This window comes from Hibiscus syriacus, unplaced genomic scaffold, assembly GCF_006381635.1.
Source record: "Hibiscus syriacus cultivar Baekdansim isolate YM2019G1 unplaced genomic scaffold, ASM638163v2 tig00110332_pilon, whole genome shotgun sequence".
Taxonomy (NCBI): Eukaryota; Viridiplantae; Streptophyta; class Magnoliopsida; order Malvales; family Malvaceae; genus Hibiscus; species Hibiscus syriacus.
Window position 1 is genome coordinate 967,599 of NW_024062688.1, and position 22,188 is coordinate 989,786.

Sequence of the window (22,188 nt, forward strand, 5' to 3'; positions counted from 1 at the left end):
AATGATCTAATACACGGTCCTTCTCCTAAAAATAAATAATTACAAAAATTAATTCTTAATCTATAATCATGAATTAAATAAATCAACTAACTATTACTAATAATTTAAATTAAATTAAAACGTTAAAATGTTACCATATCAGTAAAGTGCCGAGATATATGATTTCCATCCAAGCGAAGCAGACTGTCTTCCATTATATATCTGCAAAAAAAATATTTAGTAAAATATTAAATAAAGAAAATACTTAAATAATTAAATACATAATATTAAAAATATAAAATATACCTTAACGATAGAGTATTTGAGAGAAATTGAGAAAATTTGAGAGAATTTGGTGTGATGAAAATGATTGATGATGAGAGTATTTATAGGGTGGATTGAGGTGTGAACGAGTGGGTAATTAAAGGTATAGCGCGCGTCCTGTACCGCGTTATACCCCACGTGTTAGATAACCAGGTATAGCGTGGCCCCTGATCCGCGCTATACCCCTACGTGGCGTATAGCGCGGATCAGAGGGCGTGCTATACACACGTGTAACTCATGTCAGCGTATAGCGCGGTACAGGGGACGCGTTATACCCCACGTGACGCCAAATCAACATATAACGCGGGGCAGGGAGCACGATTTACTTCTACGGGTGTTAGATTGAGAAATATAATCTGACCAATATTAAATCGATAAATATATCGATCACCGGTGATTTTTCGAGAAAAACGCCCGAGAAACCCACTCACCGATAACCTTTTCAATGTTGACTGCCACGTTGATTGTGTCTTTTTTATTGAACTTCTAATAAATTTGGATCTTCTTTTTATATTTCCTCTACCTATTCTGAAATTAGTCACTATGCTGTTGATTATAGCCCTATAGGTAAACGGTTGTTCCTGAGCAAAAAATAGTTGGATAAATCCAGAAATCTATGACTTGAGGGTTGAAACTGTTCCAATTCTTTTGGAATTAGGAGCTAAGGAATTGGACTAGGGGTGTAAACGAGTCGAGTCGAGTTCAAGTATTGCTGAGCTCGACTCGACTCGAAAATTCTGAAATAGAGCTCGACTCGACTCGAAAACTCGCGAGCTTAAAATTTTAAAGCTCGACTCGAACTCGAAATCCTGAACTGAAGCTCGTGAGCAGCTCGAAAATGCTCGAAATGAAAGAAAAATTCTTAAACTTAACTCGATTGAAGCTTCAAACTCAAACTCGAACATAAACCTTAAATACATAAAAATCTTATTGTATTTTTAAAAAAAATCAATACATAAATATTAATATTATTAATAATTTTTTTCTAAAATAATAAAATCTTAATATATTATATTTTCGAGCTGCTCACGAGCTTTTTAAGTCGAATTAACGAGTAGCTCGTTTCGGCTCGTTAAGAACTCGAGTCGAGCTCGAGCTTGAGTCGAATCCATTCGATCCGAGTATTTATCGAGCCTTAATCGAGTTGATCTCGAGTAGCTCGCGATCTGTCTCGTCTCACTTACAACCCTAAATTGGACTATACTACTGTGTCTAACTACATTACTTCACAATAGCTTGGTTGCTGTCATCACATGTTTATTTAACTTATGATAGTAAGCTTAATCCGAAGCATTGTTAGACATAATGTTGAATCATAGGCTTTAAGAGAATGCATATTCCATCTATAATCATGTTCAAAGTTTTGGTGCTCGTTATGGTTTTGGAAGTTCCCCTTTTCAACCACATGCTATTCATGGATACTGCTAATGAATTTATTTAGGGTAAATTACATTAATGTTGAGTGTCCATAGTTGCAAAGTGGTAGTCTATGGAGTCTTTCCTCTTCACTTGTAAAATGTCCCCCCCCCAAGAGATGAATAGGTTTTAGGGACAATGAAACTTTAAATTGCGAAAATAGAATTTAAGGATTTTATTTAAAGTTAAAGTGGTGACCGATCAATAAGTATTGAGTTTCTAAGGTGACAAAAGATATGCTTTTCATTACTCACGTTAATGATCGTTAATGTCGAGTGAATGATTTGTTATAAATCGATATTGTTAGTGATCGATTCATTAATTTTAAAATTTCAACATAAAAAAATAAAAACTTACTTAAATACTAATAATCATTTATGTAATTTACCTAAAAATTATATAAAATCTTCGGTTAAGCTATGCGAGAAGAATAAAACCACGCAACACAGTAATAATGATTAATGATGGATGTATCTACCAATAAAATCATAAGCACAAAATTTGATGTGTATTTTAACAGAGTCCGCGCAGTTATTTAAAAAATCTCAAATTGAATTTAGTTTAGACAACTTTAGGTAAATATTACTTGAAAATAATCAAGGGTTAACAATAATTTTTAAAATAATCAATTTCAATTATAGTGTAAATTTTATTTACGTTTTAAAATAACTACTACACAGCATCACAAATAAAGTGGTGCTACAATGGAATGTCTTGGGTCACAATTATTTTCCAGAGTTTGGGTTGTTCAATAAGACCATTATTTTCGGTTATAAACAACCCATATTTCCCTGCTTCATTTGCAATTAAATCCCATAGTTGCAGCATCCAAAAAAGAATACTTAAAATTAGTACATGTTTTATGCAAATCGGAACAACAAAAACTGAAAGATATATCAAATTGACCAGTAAATAAAGACAAAACCGTAGGTGGAAGCACTTGCATCCTTTTTTCCCTGTAACACTCATTAAGACATCGAGTGGGGGCAACCCGAAAACTTGTATGCTGTCGAATGGTATTCAAATCTAATCCTTGACTTCATTTCGGACATCTTGAAGCCAGGCATATCGAATGAAGATGCAAACTTTCACGTCAGCCTGAGCTCTTGGATCTCTTGTTGTTGTCCAAACCTTTGTTGAAGTCCTTCAGAGCTTACCGTAGCTTCTGGATGTTCAAAGTGATTGTCACAGCTCGGTGGAGGAACTCACCGATCTGTTCGAAGTCCTTCTCAACCAAACCCCTTGAGTCATGGCAGGGGCACCTGTCATCGATCCACAATTGCTTCAATTGTTGGTACAAGGTCATTTAATAAAAATTGACCAAACTTTCAAGTGTTGAGAGTTGATTTCACTTGAGAAGATCCAGAGTAATTCAAGATCAGATATTAATTAAAGCAATACTTCTTACCAATTCTTACACCTCCTGGAGCCAAGGCACTGCTGTCACCGAAAACAGCATCTTGTTAACAGTGATGTTGCAGAGGTCACAAAGCTTCTCAACCTTGTTGCCTGTAAGGATAATGATAAATTCAGTAATTATCAATCGAAGACAATGTTCAACAACCAAGAGACCTAGCAATTCAACAGACATACCAGTCAATCCAAGAGGACGGAGATCCCAAAGAACAAGGTGGTTCTCAGTTCCACCAGTAACAAGCTGGTATCCCTTGCTCATCAGGTACTTTCCGAGGGCAGCGGCATTGGCCTTAACTTTTTAGCATATCCTTAAACCCAGGTGACATGGATTGTTTCAAGGCAACAGCCAGAGCACCAATTTGGTGATTGTGAGGACCACCCTGAAGGGATGGGAAAACAGAGAAGTTGATCTTGTCTTCGAAGTCATACACTGCACCTTCGGGTGGCCCTTCTTTGGCGGCTTTGGTCCCTGCGGTAGAAGATCATACAGCCCTTGGACCCCTCAAGCTCTTGTGTGGTGGTTGTTACAATGTCACAGAACTCAAAAGGGTTTGCCGCCCTACTCGAACAATAGAATCCATAAAATTAATAGTGAAATTCTATTACTGCATTAAGGAATCTAATAGCGCAAAAACAATTACTCAAAAACTTCAGATATCTTCATGCTGAAACTAATATTGTGGGGCTATTTTTACATTCAAAAAAGAAACTTTGAAAATGACCTAACAGAAATAATTTGATGGGGAAATCATATTTAGATCCACCCATATCACCATGTTAAAAGAAGCTTTATTAGAAACAGGGATGAACAAAGTGCTGACGCGGTGGTCACCATCCTAAAAATTTCATATTCCCGTATAATTTAGATATTTTCTATTGATAATTTATTTGGAGCAATATAAATCATGCATCAGTCCCCTATGAAACCTATTCAGACTGAACCACATTAATTCTCAGATCTGGTTAATGTTTTAACGATAAAATATTAACCAATGAAATAGATTCCACTATAGATCTAAATATTCACCTCAAAATTCATGAGAAGAGTACTAAGTTTAACACATATTCTTACAGTTCAATTCGCATACTAAAAATGCACTGCATGTATGCATTAAAGACAGAATAAACCATAGAGAGACATAATTGTAATGTAATTGTTTAATTAAGATCTATAACATAAGCTACCGCCAATACGTCAAAATCCCAAATCCAGAATCTAACATCATTCTGAATGACAAAAAATCCATAAAAAATTATAACATATAAACAATTGAAATCCCAAATAAAAACCCAAATCCAAAACCAATCAGTATCATGCAAGATCAAAAATATAAGAAACAAATAAGACCCAACTAAAACAATACCTGAGCAGCAACCAGGCCACTAATGTGAGCCATATCACACAACAAGAGAGCACCGCACTTATCAGCGACGGTCCTGAACTTAGCGTAATCCCAGTCCCTAGGATACGCACTTCCACCGCAAATGATAAGCTTAGGCCTGAAATCCAAAGCCTTCTCTTCCAACTTATCATAGTCAATAAACCAGTGGTGGAGTTCACCTTGTAAGGTAAACTCTCGAAGTAAATCGATGTAGCCGAAATCTTCTTCCCACCGAGGTATAATACCCATGGGTCAAGTGACCACCGGAAGGCAGATCAAGACCCATGATCCTATCATGGGCTCGAGAACCGCCGTGTAAGCGGCGAAGTTAGCCGGGGAACCAGAGTAAGGCTGGACATTGACACCCCATTTGGTTGGGTCGAGATGGAAAGCCTCGAGAGCGCGAGATCTGCAGAGGTTCTCGATCTCATCGATGAACTCGTTTCCACCGTAGTAACGGTTACCGGGCATTCCCTCGGAGTATTTGTTGGTTAGGGCACTGCCGAGGGCTTCGATGACGGCGAAGGAAGTGAAGTTCTCGGAGGCGATGAGCTCGATTCCGCGGCATTGGCGGCGCTTCTCCTTCTCGATCAGGTCGTGGATTTCGGGATCGACGGATTCAAGGGAGGAATTGCCCCAACTGTTCACTGGATCCATTGGGTATCGGACTTTTTTTTTTTACAGAAAAATGAAGAAAATTGGAAGTGAAGAGAAAATGGCGAAGAAAAGGTGGGAAGCGGTTGAAGCTTATAAAATAGTTCGATGAAGTTATGAAAGTACCACTTTAACCTTTTCTCTTTTTTCCTCATTTTTGTATTTTATTACAATTAAATTGGTTGTTGGTTGGTAATGCTTAAAATTATAATATTTTAATGAATAATGACAGGTTTGGACCCTATACCTTATTGAATCTTTTAATATGGCACATTTACGTTAAAAATATCAATTTTAATACCTAAATTTTAGTTCCATCTACTAACGTGGTACCCCCGCTAACGAACATGTCAAATAATAATGAATATTTAGTTTAATGGTATTTGATGTCTTCAAACCTTTTTTAAAAAATTAATATGATTCTCGATTTTTACGCAATTTAAAAAAATAATTTGATTCTTTGACCGACAAAATAAAATGTTGGTTTTTACGATACTGATATAACAATTTATTATGTTGGTGTGTCATTTTATGATGTTGATGCGATGGTCTACTGTGACTAATGACGTGATAAATAAGTTAAATTGATTTTTTATCAAAGAATCAGGGCCAAATTAATTTTTCTAAGATTCAATGATTTATTTAATTTTTAAAAAATAAAAACTATTTTAAATTTAAATAAAATATATTAAATTATTTAAAAAATATAATAAATACTAAAATTTAAAATTAAATTAGTAAAAATTTAATAATATTGTAAGTAAATTTTATTAATTTAAGGTTAATTACAATATATTATTTATTTGAAAGATTCTCAACTCATTTAACAATAAACTTAAACTCCTTACATACAATGTGCTCAAACCTAATATCTCTAAAGATAACAATCATCATTTTGACCACTGAAGTAAATTAATTCATATAAAAATATTATAAATAATAAAAAAATATTAAAAGTTTTTTTTTAAAATAAAATATATCAGTTATACTAAATTCATTAAAAATATTTTGAAAAGCATATATTGTATATAATATATACATGTAACATATAGTCATATCATCAACAATTGTACAACATATTTTTGATGGAATATCAAACTTATGAATTTTGTATCTAAATATTTAGAAAATTAAAAAAGTCTCGTGCACACATCTAATCATAATCCAAATAATTTTATTGTGTGCAAAGGTTTGCGTAAGTCCTATTCTTAGATCCTTGCACATCATATAATTAGTTAGTATAAAGGAATGCTTAAAATTTTCTAAAATGTGATTAGATATGTATTAAAGCGAATAATTTGTGATGCTTCCTACCTATACTTAAATGTAAAATTCATAAATGTTGATGATATAAATATATGCTAATGAAATCATGTTTAATATGTGTATATGTATGATATCTAGGAATAATATTGACTTCTTTAACTATTAAGGTAAGTTAGTTCGTACTAATTTTATTAATTTGTTTTTTTGGATAAGTAGAGTTTTTATTTATCCAAAAGGAAGCAGCAAGCTGCTACAAGGTACATTACAATCAACTAAATCAGATTTCAACCAAGATACAACCTCCTATTTACATTATCCAATCTGTTCATATGACTCCTATACATTTGATTCTAACTGCCACTCTAATTCTATCAACAATTTCCTCGACGTCACACACTCTAAAATGTCTGTGATTTCGTTCGTCCCATAGAAGTAATAAAACCAGTCCAAGCTATCTTGAATTCGAACTAGAAGGGATTTACCTTTCAAATTCAATGTCACCCAGTGCAAGCATCATTCCAGCAGTGCAATATCTGGAGTTGGAGCCCACAGGTTCTCAAAATAGTACCCCAAACCTCTTTCGTAAAAGAACATTCTAGCAAAAGATGATTACGGGATTCCTGGCCAGCATCGTATAACCCACATACATTATCATCGCCATGCCAAATCTGGCTAATCTCCTTTATTGGCAGCCTATCAAGATCACCATCCAAGCTATAAAAGATTTAGGAATATGAGTTGTGAACCAAATAAGCCTATGCCATCAACATTGTCATTCCTAACGCGAACATTATCCCAAATCCAACCACCTTTGATCAGTGTCAAATTAGTAGCTGGCCAAAACAGTCTTCTAGCTTACTCCCTTAGCTTTATCAGTTATTGAGAATTTAGTTGAAATGGGGTTTGCAACTAACATTCCATAATCCATAGTTTTAAAACAATAACCTTTGATACATGCAATCCATCATCACAAATTTTCCTAACAAGCATAAGGCAACAAGCATTTCTCCAATCTGTTAACTTCCTAGCCCAAACCACCTTCAGATTTTAGACTACAAATTTGACTTCAGCTCACTCTAGGCCCTTTTGCTTGAATATCATTACCCTTCCAAAAAAAACCTCATGCAAAGCTTTTCAATATCTTTAATAACACCTTTGGGCAAGACAAGTTGTCTACTCCAATAGCCAAAAATGTTGAACAAAACAGATTTAACAAGTTGAAGTGTCCCCTCAAAGCTTAGATGTCTGTTAGACCATTTATTAATCCAACTCTTAATTTTAACAAGTAAAGCCGAGCAGTCTTTATTTGTAAGTTTACGAGTAACCAAAGGCACTCCTAGGTATCTAAAAGGTAGCTGGCTAATTTTGAAACCACTAGTTAATCAAATCTATTCCAAACTATTCACAGACACCCCACAAGCAAAAAAACTCAGATTTCATGGCATTTAATCTTAAACGAGATAGTTCATAGAACCTGTCAAGAATGCTAACAACCCCCATAACATAATCAAGAGACCCATGACAGAACAAGAGTAGATCATCATCAAAGCAAAAATGGGTAAGGCAAATTTTCTTGCATTTTGGATAAACTTAAAGACACCATTCTTTGTAGCAACATTCAACAGAATTGAAAGCACATTCATCACAATAACAAAGAGGTATGGAGACAATGGGTCCCCTTGCCTCAGTCCTCTTTCTCTCATAAAATACCCTACCAAACTACCATTTAATGAAATAGAATACCTAGGAGTAGTCACACATGCTTTAATCCATCCATAAAAAATCGCAGGCAGACCCAAAGCTTCAAGAACATTCAATAAGGAATCCCAACAAACTGAATCAAAAGTTTTTTGGAGATCTATTTTCAAAGAAAATCTAGTATAAAGGTTTTTCCTAAAGTATCCTCTAACAATCTCCTGAGCAAGCAATGTATTTTCAGCAATATTTCAACTTTTTACAAATGCTGATTGGTTTTGAGAAATCATACCAGGAAAATAGACTGCCAGCCTAGTGACCAAAATCCTAGTAATTGTTTTGTAAATTATTGAGCAGCAAGAAATAGGCCTAAAGTCATTGGCCATACAAGCATTCTAGGACTTAGGCACCAAAGCAATTGTGGTGGCATTACAAGCATGAGTGAAGAAATACCTCCCAATCTTTGCAAACATCTCCCATTCTTTGAAAGCCATGAAGCGTATCCATCATGCCCTAAGCTTTTATCCTTCCACTGCCTGAAAAGTGCTTCCTTAATCTCCTTGTCTGTGATCTCACCAACAAGGAATACATCAGCTCCATCAGACAAGGAGTAATTCAGCAGGGATTTCTACCATTCCACAAAACAACCCTTCACCAGAGGGTCAGGGGTGCCAATGAGTCTCTTGAAAAAATTAACTAGTTCAGTAGCCATGCCATCAAAAGATTCATAAAACTTCTCATTCTCATCTTTAATAATTATGATGGTGTTCCTTTTCTTATTTGACTCAACTCTCTGATGAAAAATTTAGTGTTCAAGTCTCCTTCTTACAGCCAGTGAGCTTTTGCTTTTTGTATATAAAACTCAGATTCTACATCTTCCAATTCAATTAATTCTACATGAATCGTTTCTCCTCAGTCACTCTTCTATGATCAACTTGGCCAAGATTATGAATTTGGATAGATTTCAGTTCAGCTCTTTTACTAGCCACTCTACCAAAGATGTCTGAAAAATAGTTCTTGTTGAACTCCCTTAACAAAGGTTTTAACCTTTTCCTCTTGTAGAACAGAATTTGCATAGTATTTCTAGTACATTGTTCTTACCAAGAATCCCTAACTACCCTAAAAAAATTATCATTTGCAGTTCAAAAATTAAAAAATTTAAAAGGCTTAGGCCTATGGACTTGAGCACTTCTTTGAGACCAAATTATGGCAGGACAGTGATCAGAGACTCCATGAGCTTGAAACTCCACAAATAATTCAGGGAACTCCAGTAACCATTGAGAATTTATAAGAACTCTATCCAGTTTTTGAGCCAAATAAGAGTTTTCTTGCTTATTTGACCAAGTGAACAGAGGGCTAGAGAAAGGGTGATCATACAACTCCAAATCCACCAAGCATCCTTTAAAATCCTCCATGTCAGAACTGTTATGCAATCCCAAAGAATCAAAAACTGAACTTTCTTGTGCATTGGCAACAACATTGAAATCACCCCAATAATCCATGGGAGAGAACCAATGTCAGCTTTTAGATTCTTCAAATGCTCCCAAAGACCCCTCCTAGCCAGTCCATTATTACTGCCATACACAGTAGTAATAACCATGCAATGGCCAGTTACATCTCCAACAATAGTAAGGGTCTGATCACAGCCTTTTAAGAAAGAAAATGCCAGCCCTTTTCTCTACAGCACCCAAAGTCTGCCTCCATCAGAGAAATCATAATTAGCAGCAAAATTCCAATCAGCACTCAAAACTTCAAAAACCTTTGAGAATTAGCAATTCGAACTCTGGTTTCCATAAAACAGATTACATCAACACACAAAGCCTCCATCTCCTAATAACTTCTCTTAGTTTAAGGTTATATTGACCCCCCTAACATTCCAAAAACTAATGATCATTTGTTAGGTATAGAGGTGTCCACTACCAACACACAACTTACCTCTAAACCCTTAGCCCTATCCACATGCTCTTTCTTTTTTGTCTTGATTTCATTAAGGAGAATATCAACTTCCAAGGTTGCTGACCTAGTCTTCCTTGGCCCATCAAGAACACCACCTCCAGCAAGAGTATCCAATTTGCTTGATGAACCAACATTATCATTCTTTTTCCCTCTAGCCTTCCTCTTTTGGTTCAAGGAATCTTGTATAAAGGGAAATCTCCACCACAGTTTATATATTACGAATGATTTTATCTCAGCATCCACCAGATCACCACTACCAGAAACTTTCTTAACATGGTTAGTATGTCAGCATTCCCAGGAGATTGAGTGTGATCAACAACACTCTCCATTACTTAAGCTCACTACCTGAATAGTAGGGTCAGGCAGCAGATCACCAGTACCACTTGATCATCTTTCCCAGGACTATCTGCCATAATCTTTTCCACATGAGTGGTAGAAGTAGGCTCCTGAAGAGCAAGAACAGATACCTCCTCAACAGTACTAATTGTAAGCTGGTAGCCCTCTGCATCTCATTACTTGATTGAGCCTTCTGTACAATAGAAGAAGATGGAGCCAAAGGAAAACTAGAGTGGCCAACCAACCCCTCTTTACCAGCATTACCAAAAGCACTTGAATTCACATTCTTCCTCCAAAAATGAGTATCCTTAGTTTCCTTGGTTTTCGAAGAGGCTTTTAGCACTTCAGCATAGCTACTTGCTAAATGGCCAAAAGTATTACACTGCAAACAAATCTTAGGAAACCAATGAGCATACACCCTAATTTTTGCAATAGTGTCATCCCTTAAGACTACATGGATCACCTCATGGATCACTGCCCCAGCTTCTACCTCAACACAAACTTTGGCGAATTCGAGCCTTTTCTTTAAAGCAGTAACAGAATCCATATACAATGGATTGCCATAACACTAGCAATAACTAAGACCTACTCGAAAAAGAGCTCTAAGGGGACATTGTATAATTGAACCCAGACATGCATGCGTTTAAGATCAAAATCAAGTTTCCTTAAGTTTAGTTCCCATTTTCTTAACACAAGTGACTTGTTTTGGATGTGCCAAGGGCCATTGTCAAGCACCCAATCCTTCAATTCCAAATTAGAGAATGAAAAAACGTAAAGATTGTGCCCAGCCAAGCTTACCTTAACATGCTAAGCTTTCCCCCAAAGAATCTCAGCAATGCGCTGCATGGAGCTAAAGTTGGGAGCGTCTCCAATGAACTGCCCAACCACAGCACAATCCCATTCAACAATTCCCTCTTCAATTACAGTAACATGAGGCTTTACAGTAGAAATTCCCTCCAATACTTCAGGCGGAAAGTACTCTAGGGATTGCTCCTTCGTTCCTCGAAAAAGTTTTCTCCAACCGAGCTCGGAAGACAAGGAATCCATAGAATTCAAGAAATAATTGAAAAAACAGACCAGTTACAACCAAAATCAGGAAGAAAACCTAGCAATCAGCAACGAAGAAGACGGAGATCTAAGTGCCCATTAGACCTACTATCAAGCGCCCAGAGTAGTTCCATCGCAGCTTTTTTAATTTGATTATATAAATATGATTAATTTATTCTTATGTCTATATGATATATATATATATACACACACGCTTTTAAATACATGGTTGGTAGGTTTCCTTACTAAAAAATGAGAACTATGGTTACTTCCGTCGTAACCAACTTCATCTTTATTCTATTATAGTTACATCCAATCAAGTTTTTTTTTCACATGTTCAAGTGTATGTTATCAATATATAGTATTTGAAAGCGTGCCCTTTGATTTTTATCATATTTGTAGCTCACTGTCTAAAATGAGTGGACGATGTCCTCACCATTGCATCTCATGTCGTTATTAAGGGGTGGGTAAAGCTTTGCACAACATAACAAACGTTTCCCTCTCTTCTACATTTTTTTGGGGTAAAGTACGTATTAATCATTTATCTATTCCATAATTTATATTAGTCATCAGATTAATTAAAATAAATCAAACTAACATTATGCATTGTTTTTGTTTTGATCACACCTATTGTTAAAATATTAACGATGATATTGATATCTTATCACATGATAATATCACATCATGATTGAAAAATAAAAAAATTATTACGTCAATATATTGTTTATTTTTTAATAGTAAGTGAGTAACAAAATTAAAACGTAAAGTTCAACGTGATTTTTGAATAAAAAAATAGTTGAGTAACCAACAAAAAATTGAAGTAATAAGTATGTGACTAAATCACTAGTTTATCCCTTTTTTTATGTTGGGTGCCTAATAGCCAAATGGGTTGTTCGTGTTGAGTGGCAACTCAGTCATTTCATTGTTCTCAAAACCACCTACCTCCTTCCTCCAATATCATTATATAGGCTTAATCAGAAATAAGTGTAAACTATAATGTTTTTTAAAGGTGTTTAATTTTTTATTCATCTATGTATTAATGATACAAACGTTATCATTTTAAGTGATTCGATTATAATGTTAGGACACTGTTACCTTTAAAATTAAATTAAAAAACTTACAAATATTTATTATATTATAAAAAAATTATTTTTCTCAATTCCAAAACCCTTAAATCATTAAAAAATCCCTTAAATCAATTCCAAATCCTTAACACTAACTTCAAATCCCAACAATAATCGATGCCTCTCACGTCATCAATTCCACCGATGTTGTCTCCCTTTCGAATGGCATCGTCATTGTCGTCGCTCATTCTCGGATCGCGTAAATGTTGCGATTATTTCCTCAAATATCTTATCATTGATCTATTTAAATCGCGTCATCGATGTTTTTGTCACGTGGGTGTCTTTGGTGGAGGCGTAGTCGGGATAGTTCAATCGACAGAATTTTTTTAAAGATTTATAAAAATATTGTTTTTTTAAATATTACTTGAAGATGACACATCCTCATATGGTAGAATTTAATGGAATTATAGTCCGGACACCTAAAATGTTAACGATGGTAGCTTTAGGCACCTGGATAAATTTTAAAAAAAATTAGGTTCATATTTGGAAAAAAATATATAATTTAAACACTTATTTTCTAATTAAGCCCATTATATAATACATAAATAATTTAAATTATGTTTCTAACCCGTATATTATATTATATTTAATTTAAAATTTAGTTTTTGATCTTCTTAATGAAATAATTAAATGATTTAAACTCTCAAATCGAAAGATATTGTATATTTAAACATGTTGAACTTCTAATTAATTTTTCTATTATTATAATATATCGGTAAGTTAAAATAACTAATATCACACTAATTTGATCGAATGTTCATATATTTATAAAATAATTTCAAACGTGATATCAATGTGACGAGATAAATTAAGAAAATCAACGTATTGTAATTAATTGATGATATATACAATGAAAATAAAATAAATAATGATAATTAATACAATAATCAAACCTTGAATCTGAAACTAACAAAAGAACTAGAAGCATAATTTAACCTATAAAATTTTGGAGGTGATATAATTATATTTGTATTAATTTGATATAAGTACAAAATAATATATGTTTAATGATAATTCTCAACCTTTTAACGTTGAACGTTCATATTTTTATAATTTTTTGTGCTCGAATTTGACTCTTTAAAAAATGACAATAAATTTTTTATCACGAAAATCACCTACTTTTGTGTTATATCAAACATGTAAAATATTAAAAGGCTGTTGTGAACACCGTAAAGCATACCTTTTGGGGTTGGTGGTGGAATGGTATCACTTTCAGTTTTCAAAGATTGGTTGCCTAATTTCAAAACTCTCCACCCAAAATGGTTTACCAGTTCCCTTTTATTATTAATTAAATAACAAGACAAAGATATCAAGAAATAATACCCAAATCTTGAATATAATAATTAGATTAATTTGTTGTTTAATGTTAAGTAGGATGGCGAAGCCTTACAATCCTCACCAACCCACTAACACTAGGAAGGCGGCCAGAAAATTTTCTCAAATTATTAATTCCTTTTACTGAAGAATAATGAGTTATAAAGCTTTAATTCTCCATTTTTCTTCGGAGAATTCAACTTTTCGCTTGAAATTAGGATTCAAATGTACAATAACTATAGTTTTATTTTTTTAATATTTGTAAAGAAGTCGGCATGTGAAAATTTAATAACTTATAGTTGGATCCATAATTTAAACATGATTATTTTCGGGTAAAATACACAAGTGATCATTCGATTATATGTATTATTTTTGAGTCTATTAACTATTAAAAAATTAAAAACGATCACTCAATTATTCATATGTTCCAAACTAGTTATTTTCTTTTAAAAATTGACGCCGTCTGAGCTAGACGTTAGTTTGTTCATTGGTACATGATAAAACTAATTCTAAAATCGTTTTGATCTGTATTTTTTGAACGAATCTTTGTTTACATTATGGTGTCAAGTAAATACTTGAAACATTAGACGCCAAGTTAATGCTTGAAACATTATATCGTCAAGTCAGTGCTTGGAACAATGACAGTGGTAATAGACATCATTAAAATAATTTTAGCATATCTTAGTCAGCAAGTTAACGTCTAGCTCAGATGGTCGTTAGTTTTTAACGAAAAATGACGAGTTTGAAACATAAGAATAAACAAATGATAATTATGTAATTTTTAATAGTCAAAAGATTCTATAAAATAATGTCTATATTGAGGATCATTTTATAACTTTTAATAGTCGAATATCCAACAAAAATACTCTATAATCAATGGATCATCTGTACACTTTACCCTTAATGTTAAGTCGTTAAAGTGTATCAATTGAAATAAATTATGGCTTGCAATTTATAAAGTATGTTAGCATTTAGCAATGAGGATGGGGAAATAGTAATTTTAGGTAAAAATGCATGAGAGGTCCCTTTATTTTTGAAAAAAAATTAATGATACCCTTATATTATTTTCTCTCTCAATATGGCTCGCCAATCAGAAATAAACCCCACATGGTCCTTTGACAAACATTTTTCGTCTTTGACCGTTACGATATTGACGTGACAATCTACGATGTTTGAAAATGTGGCGGATAACATGATAGATGGATATGCTAAATTGGTAACTCAAACATGACAGATGGACTGTCGCATCAGTATCGTAGACTGCCACATCAGCATCGTGAACTGTCACGTCGGCACCGAAACAGTCAAACTACGAAAAACACTGGTCAAAAGAATATCTTGAGTTTATTTTCTAAGTTAGAGAACCACAATAAAAGAAAAAAAATGAGGATCACGTTGATTTTTTAAAAAAGTACATAGACCTTTGATGCATTTTCTCTTTTTTATCAAGAGAGAATTTAGAGAGTTTCTTGAGAGTTATTTTCTCTTTTTTTATCAAGAGAGAATTGTCATTGTTTTCTCCTTGTTAGATCGAGAGAAGTTGAAATTCCTATTTTCTCATAGTGAAATTCTTCTACATTTGTCGTGGTTTTTTTACCCTATATTATTTAGGGGTTTTCCACGTAAAATTTGTGTCTTCTTTATCTTTATTTTTATTTTCTCAAATTATCAGTTGCGATTTTGCTCTATCCGATAGCCGTATTCCGTAACAATTGGTATTCGAGCTAGATTTGACTGTGTAATATCTACTTATTGTCTATGTGGTTGCCACCAAAAGGTGGATCCTTCAACATAAAAAAGTAAGAAGGTATTACCCATTCTTTGAAGGTTCCAGAGAACTATTCACGATAGTGAAATAGTGGGAGCTATCCGTAATAGAAGTTATGGCAACAAAATTTGATATTAAAAAGTTCAATGGGAGAAATTTCTCATTGTGGAAATTGAAGATGAAGGCCATCCTGAGGAAAGACGGTTTTCTAGCAGCTATCAGTGAAAGGCTAGTAGATTCACACATGTAAATGGATCGAAATGGACGGGAATGCTATGACAAACTTTATATAGCATTAGTAGATGAAGTATTGTCAAGCATCGAGGAGAAAAGACAGCTAAGGAGATATGTAATCATCTCACCAAACTGTACGAGGCCACATCGTTGCACAATAAATTTTCCTTAAGAGGAAATTGTACATCTACGTATGCCAGAATCTACTTCAGTGACGGAGTACTTAAATACACTGAACACTTTATTTTCTCAGCTTACATTCTTAAGATGTACAATAGGAGAACAAGAACGTGTTGAACTTCTACTTAAAAATACCTGATTCGTATGATCAACTCATCATCAACTTGACAAACAGTAATGTCACGTCTAGTCTTCGATGACGTTTCAACTGCTGTTCTACAGAAGAAAATCGGCGTAAGAACAAGGAAGACAAACAAGTAAATCTGCAACAAACAGAAGCGTTGACAACGATGAGAGGGAGATCAACAGAACGTGGCCAAAGCAACAGTCACAGACATGGTAGACAAGTCGAGAAGCAAAAAATTTAAAGTGTTACAACTGTGGAAAGAATGGTCACTTGAAGAAGGATTGTTGGAGTCTAAGTAAAAACTCCAATCCACAAGGCAATACCGCAAACACTTTAGATGAGGAGATGCTATATGTTGTGAAGCGTCAACCACCGTGGAGGTAGAAGAGATTTACATATATATGACTCATTGATTCAGGAGCAACATATCACATGACCTCAAGAAGAGAATGATTTCATCATTATGAACTTGTCTCAGGAGGATTTATATAGTTGCAATGATCATGCCTTAGAGATTGTTGGGTGGGAATCATCAAATTGAAGATGTATGATGGAGCAATTAAAGTTGTTCGAGTGTGCGACACGTGAAAGGCTGAAGAAAAAATTATTATCCTACAGATTGTTGGATAATAATGCAAGCAAGATTGAAACACGGAAATAAATCATGAAGATGTTCCGTGGAGCGCTTGTGGTAATGAAAGGCGAAAAGATAACAATAAACTTGTGCATGCTGAAGAGAGAGACTTTGCTATAAACAGAAGCCTCTGTTTCCTCATGTAGTTCGTATTCTGTAATGCTATGACATCAGAAACTTAGACACATGTCAGAACGAAAATAAAAGTCATTGTAGAGCAAAAGGTATTTCCAGACTTAACAAAGGTATCACTTACTTTGTGTGAGCATTGTATAACAAGTAAGCAGCACCGGTTGAAATTCAACACATCAAATTCTAGAGGTAAAAATGTTCTAGAATTGGTTCATTCTGACGTATGGCAAGCATCAGTTACATCCTAGGCAGAGCAAAATACTTTGTCTTATTGATGACTACTCCAGGAGATGTTGGGTGTAGCCTATTAAAAAAAGTCAGATGTATTTTAACTTTCAAAAACTTCAAGCGCGGTGAAAGTTTATTCTGGAATAAGATCAAATGTTTCCGAACAGATAATGGATGAGAATACACAAGTGAAGAATTCGATGACTTTTGCAGGAAAGAAGGCATCAAAAGATAATTCACAGTGGCGAACACTCCTCAACAAAATGGAGTGGCAGAGTGGATGAACAGAACCTTGTTAGAAATAACAAGAGCAATGTTGAATGTTGTAGGCCTAGAAAAATCATTTTGGGCAGAAGCAGTCAATATCACTTGTTATTTGGTGAATCGAGCTTCATCAACTGCAATAGAGCTGAAGAAACCAATGGAGATGTGGACTGATAAACCAGCTGATTATTCAAACCTCCATATATTTGGAAGTATTGTGTACGTGATGTACAACTCCCAAGAAATTTCAAAGTTGGATCCAAAATCCAGGAAATGCAAATTCTTGTGGTATGCTGATAGTGTAAAAGGGTATCGCTTGTGGGATCCCACTTCTCCAAAATGATCATTAACATGGATGTTATCTTTGTAGAAGATAAGCTACAAAGAAAAGAAGAAGATGATAGCACTGAAAAGTCAGAGACTACACAAATACATGTGGAAAAGGAGTTTGAACAAGGAGATTCTTCTGAAGCATAACCAACACATGATGAACAAGAACCAGAGAGTTCTGAATCTCCAACAACTCGTCAATCAGATCGTGTGAGAAGAAGTCTCAATTGGCACTCAGATTATGTTATAGAATGAAATATTGTATATTGTCTTTTAACAGAGGACAGTGAGCCATCAACATTTCAGGAGGCAATAAACAGCTCAGATGCTTCACTATGGATGATGGCGATGCAAGAAGAAATTAAAGCCCTTTATAAAAATAATACATGGGACCTTGTAACACTACCACAAGGAAGGAAGCCAATATGTAACAAATTGGTCTTTAAATTCAAGCGAAATGATGACGATCAAGTTGAGAGGTATCACACAAGACTGGTGGTCAAAGGATATGCTCAAAAAGAAGGTATTGATTTCAATGAAATCTTTTCTCTTGTGGTTCGACTAACAACAATTCGAGTAATTTTGGCAATATGTGCTACATTGAACTTACATCTAGAGCAACTATATGTTAAAACAACTTTTCTTCATGGAAATATTGAAGAAGAGATTTATATGCTCCAGCCTGAAGGTTTTGAAGAATACAAAAAGAAGAACTTGATTTGCAGGTTGAACAAATCTCTGTACGGTCTAAAGCAGGCGCCGAGGTGTTGGTACAATTGATTTGATTCATTCATTATGTACCTTGGATACAACAGACTTAACGCAGACCCTTGTACTTATTTCAAGAGGTTTGGTGATAATGATTTTGTTATATTGCTGTTGTATGTGGATGACATATTGGTTGCAGAACCCAATAAAGATCATATTGAAGAATTGAATGCATAACTTACTAGGGAATTTGAAATGAAGGACTTTGGATCAGCAAAAGAGATTTTGAGGATGCAAATTCACCGAGACAGAAGTAATATGAAGATTTGGCTTTCACAAAAGAATTACTTGAAGAAGATCTTGTCACGATTCAACATGCAAGATTGTAAGCTAATTTCTACCATTCTTCCTATTAACTTCAAATTATCCTCTAGTATGAGTACTAGCAGTGAAAAAGAGAGGATGGAGATGTCTCGAGTGCCGTATGCATCGACAGTGGGAAGTTTAATGTTCACTATGATATGCATAAGACCAGACATTGCACAATCAGTGGGGATGGTAGTCGGTATATAGTGAATACATGCAAAGAACATTAGAATACAGTAAAGCGGATCCTAAGATACATCAAAATGACCTCAAATATTACATATTATGTTACGGATGATCAAACTTACTAATCAATGGGTATGTAGATTCTGACTATGCAGAGGATTTGGATAAAAACACATCTACTACAAGATATGTGTTCAAAGTTGCTGGTGGAGCTGTAACATGGGTTTCAAAATTGCAGTCAGTTGTGACTACATCCACAACAGAGGTAGAATATGTAGCAGCTACACAAGCCAGTAAAGAAGTAATTTGGTTGAAGATGCTATTGGAGAAGCTTGGGCACAATCAAGAGTATGTCTTTCTGTTTTGTAACAGTCAAAGCGCCTTGCATCTAGCAAGGAATCCAACATTTCATTCAAGGACAAAGCACATACGAGTTCAGTATCATTTCATTCGTGAAAAGATGGAAGAAGAGACGGTAGATATGCAGAAAATCCATACCAAAGACAACATAACAGATTTCATGACGAAGACAACCAATGCTGATAAATTTAGCTGGTGTCGAACCTCTTGTGGCCTGTCAAAAATGTAAGCAACATGAAGGTACAAGATAGAAAGAATGGTGTGAAGATATGATTGTTTCAATCAAATCTTCAAGTGAGAGATTATTATAAGGCAATTTCGGTGGCCAACAATTTCGGTGGAAATGAGCAAGAAATTTCAAAGCCAAACTTTCGGTGCAATTGACACCGAAATTGTTGAAATTCATGGTATGGTAAAATTACTAAATTAGTCCCTGTACTTTAGAATATTTACAAGATTAGTCCTTAAGCTTCAACTTTAAATACTATAACCTATTTAGCTTCAACATCATCCCAAATCATTATAGCTTTCTCCCAATACTAGAGAATTTAGAGAGTTTCTTGAGAGTTATTTTCTCATTTTTATCAAGAGAGAATTGTCATTGTTTTCTCTTTGTTAGATCGAGAGAATTTGTAATTTCTACTTTCTCATATTGAAATTCTTCTAACTTTGCCCGTGGTTTTTTACTCTATGCTATTTAGGGATTTTCCACATAAAATTTGTGTCTTCTTTATCTTCATTTTTATTTTCTCAAATTATCAGTTACGATTTTACTCTATCTAATAGTCGTATTCCGCAATAATTTACGCTCAATTGTAAAATAATTTTTTATCATATTTTCTATTACTAATTTCTTATATTTTTTAATCTTAAATAAGAGTAAAGTAGAATATAATTACCCTATATATTTAGAAGGAGCTCGTAAGTGGAAAGTAGAGTTTTGGCTCATAAGTTCCTGTCGGTGCTGCAAAAGTGAGGTCTAGATCGATGCAAACCCCGTAAATAAAGAGGCAAATATGTAATATTCCTCTTGACCGGCCATCACCGTTTTTGACCTGCCACGCCACACTAAATCTTGTCCGCTATTTTTCTCTTTACATATTTTCAGATATTTTCCATGATCACCGACACGCCCTTCTCTTACTGACTTCTCGTTTTCTTTTAAATATTTTAAGAGTAAACTATAAATTAGTATTTAATATCATTTTTATTTTATTTATTCACCGATTATTATATTTTTAAAATCACATTTATTATTATATTTATTATTTTATTTTGATCGTCTATAATTAAAAATTAACGTAATTACTTATGCTACATATTTTAAATATGTGTTAAGCCCATGTTTTGAGTGGCAATAAGAAATGGGTTCATTTACCGATGACCATTCATGAAGCGTTGAGGGAGTTTAAGACTGAGTTCAATTGTTTTTTTCCTTGCAGGTCTTCTTGCATGGCTGGCCAAAAGGACAAATAAGAGAAAACAAGAGGGTCCGGCGGGGGTTCTTGTGGGGTTATTTGTGCACAGTGGTTAGTGGTTGTGCAAGAAGGGGAAAGGAAAGGGTGGGAGATTGATTTGATGGTCAACAGTTGAAAATATGATGAGAGGATGACAGTGGTTAATGAGACATATTTTTTAGATATTGTAATAAGTGATTTTGGTAATAAAAATGTTTGTGATGAAGATGAGAAAGGAGGAGCAGCAGCTAGGTGAGTATTTGTATATCACCCAAGAATGCTTGTTGTTGATGAGGTGTAGATCTGATCTGTTAAAATGGTTGCTCTTGCTGATAACTTCCGGGAAACTCCATTGCCGAAAGATAAAGAACATCAACAAGAGGATGAACTGGAAGAGTATAATAAGAAGAAGATAAAACTGAAAGTTACGAGAAAGATAAAGAACAACAAGAAGATGAACTGAAGGAACAAGAAGTTAGAAATGAAAGTGAGAAAAAGAGGATCAAGAGGGTGATGTCGTGGAAGTGGAAAGAGAGGAAAACAAAGTTGAATCTTTTGAGGGAGCAGTTGAACACCAAGAAGCTAGTGAAATGTTTGTTTCTTGTGCAGCAACCGAGGAATAATAAATCCCACAAACAAAAGAAGAATAAGACACGCGGGTTTTACACATAGTTCTTTTAGATTTTTTTTTAAATGTCAAATTAGACTTCCGTTTACTAGATTAACAGAGGTTAACAATAAGGGACTTAGATAGATAAATCGATAATGAAAAGGATCAAACACATTTAAGTAAAAATCAAACCAAAGTTAGTCAGACAAAAAATAAAGAGAATTATTGACATAATTTTTCTAAAAATGAATCAAAAGATCTAAATTTATTTTTTATAAAATTATAATAAAATTACAGCTATGAAATTCATATAAATAATAATATTTTTTAATAAAAAATGTTTATATCTAATTGATTATAAGGGTGCATGTGGTTCACGGAATGTAAGATTATTAGTGGGGATGTAAGATTATCAGTGGGGATGTAAGATTATCAGGGAATAAGATTACTGAGAATGTTGTATTTTGTGTTTGATTGGTTTAGCAGAAATGTAAGATTACCGTGTTTGGTTAAAGGAATAAAATTATTAGAATGTATATTTGACCAAATTGTCATTATATATTTAATTTTTAACAAATTAAAAAATATTTATATATTTTATTTAAAAAAATTAAATTCATAAAATTCATATAATTTTTTTATAAAATTGAAAATATAAAAAAGTTTAATAAAAGGGTAAAAATTTATTTTAACCC

The 22,188-nt window shown here is 34.1% G+C and overlaps 1 pseudogene; it reads right to left on the reverse strand.

Moving 5' to 3' along the window:
* Positions 1-2,489: 2,489 nt before the first annotated feature.
* LOC120119358 lies at positions 2,490-15,294 on the reverse strand (annotated as a pseudogene).
* Between the last annotated feature and the right edge of the window lie 6,894 nt (positions 15,295-22,188).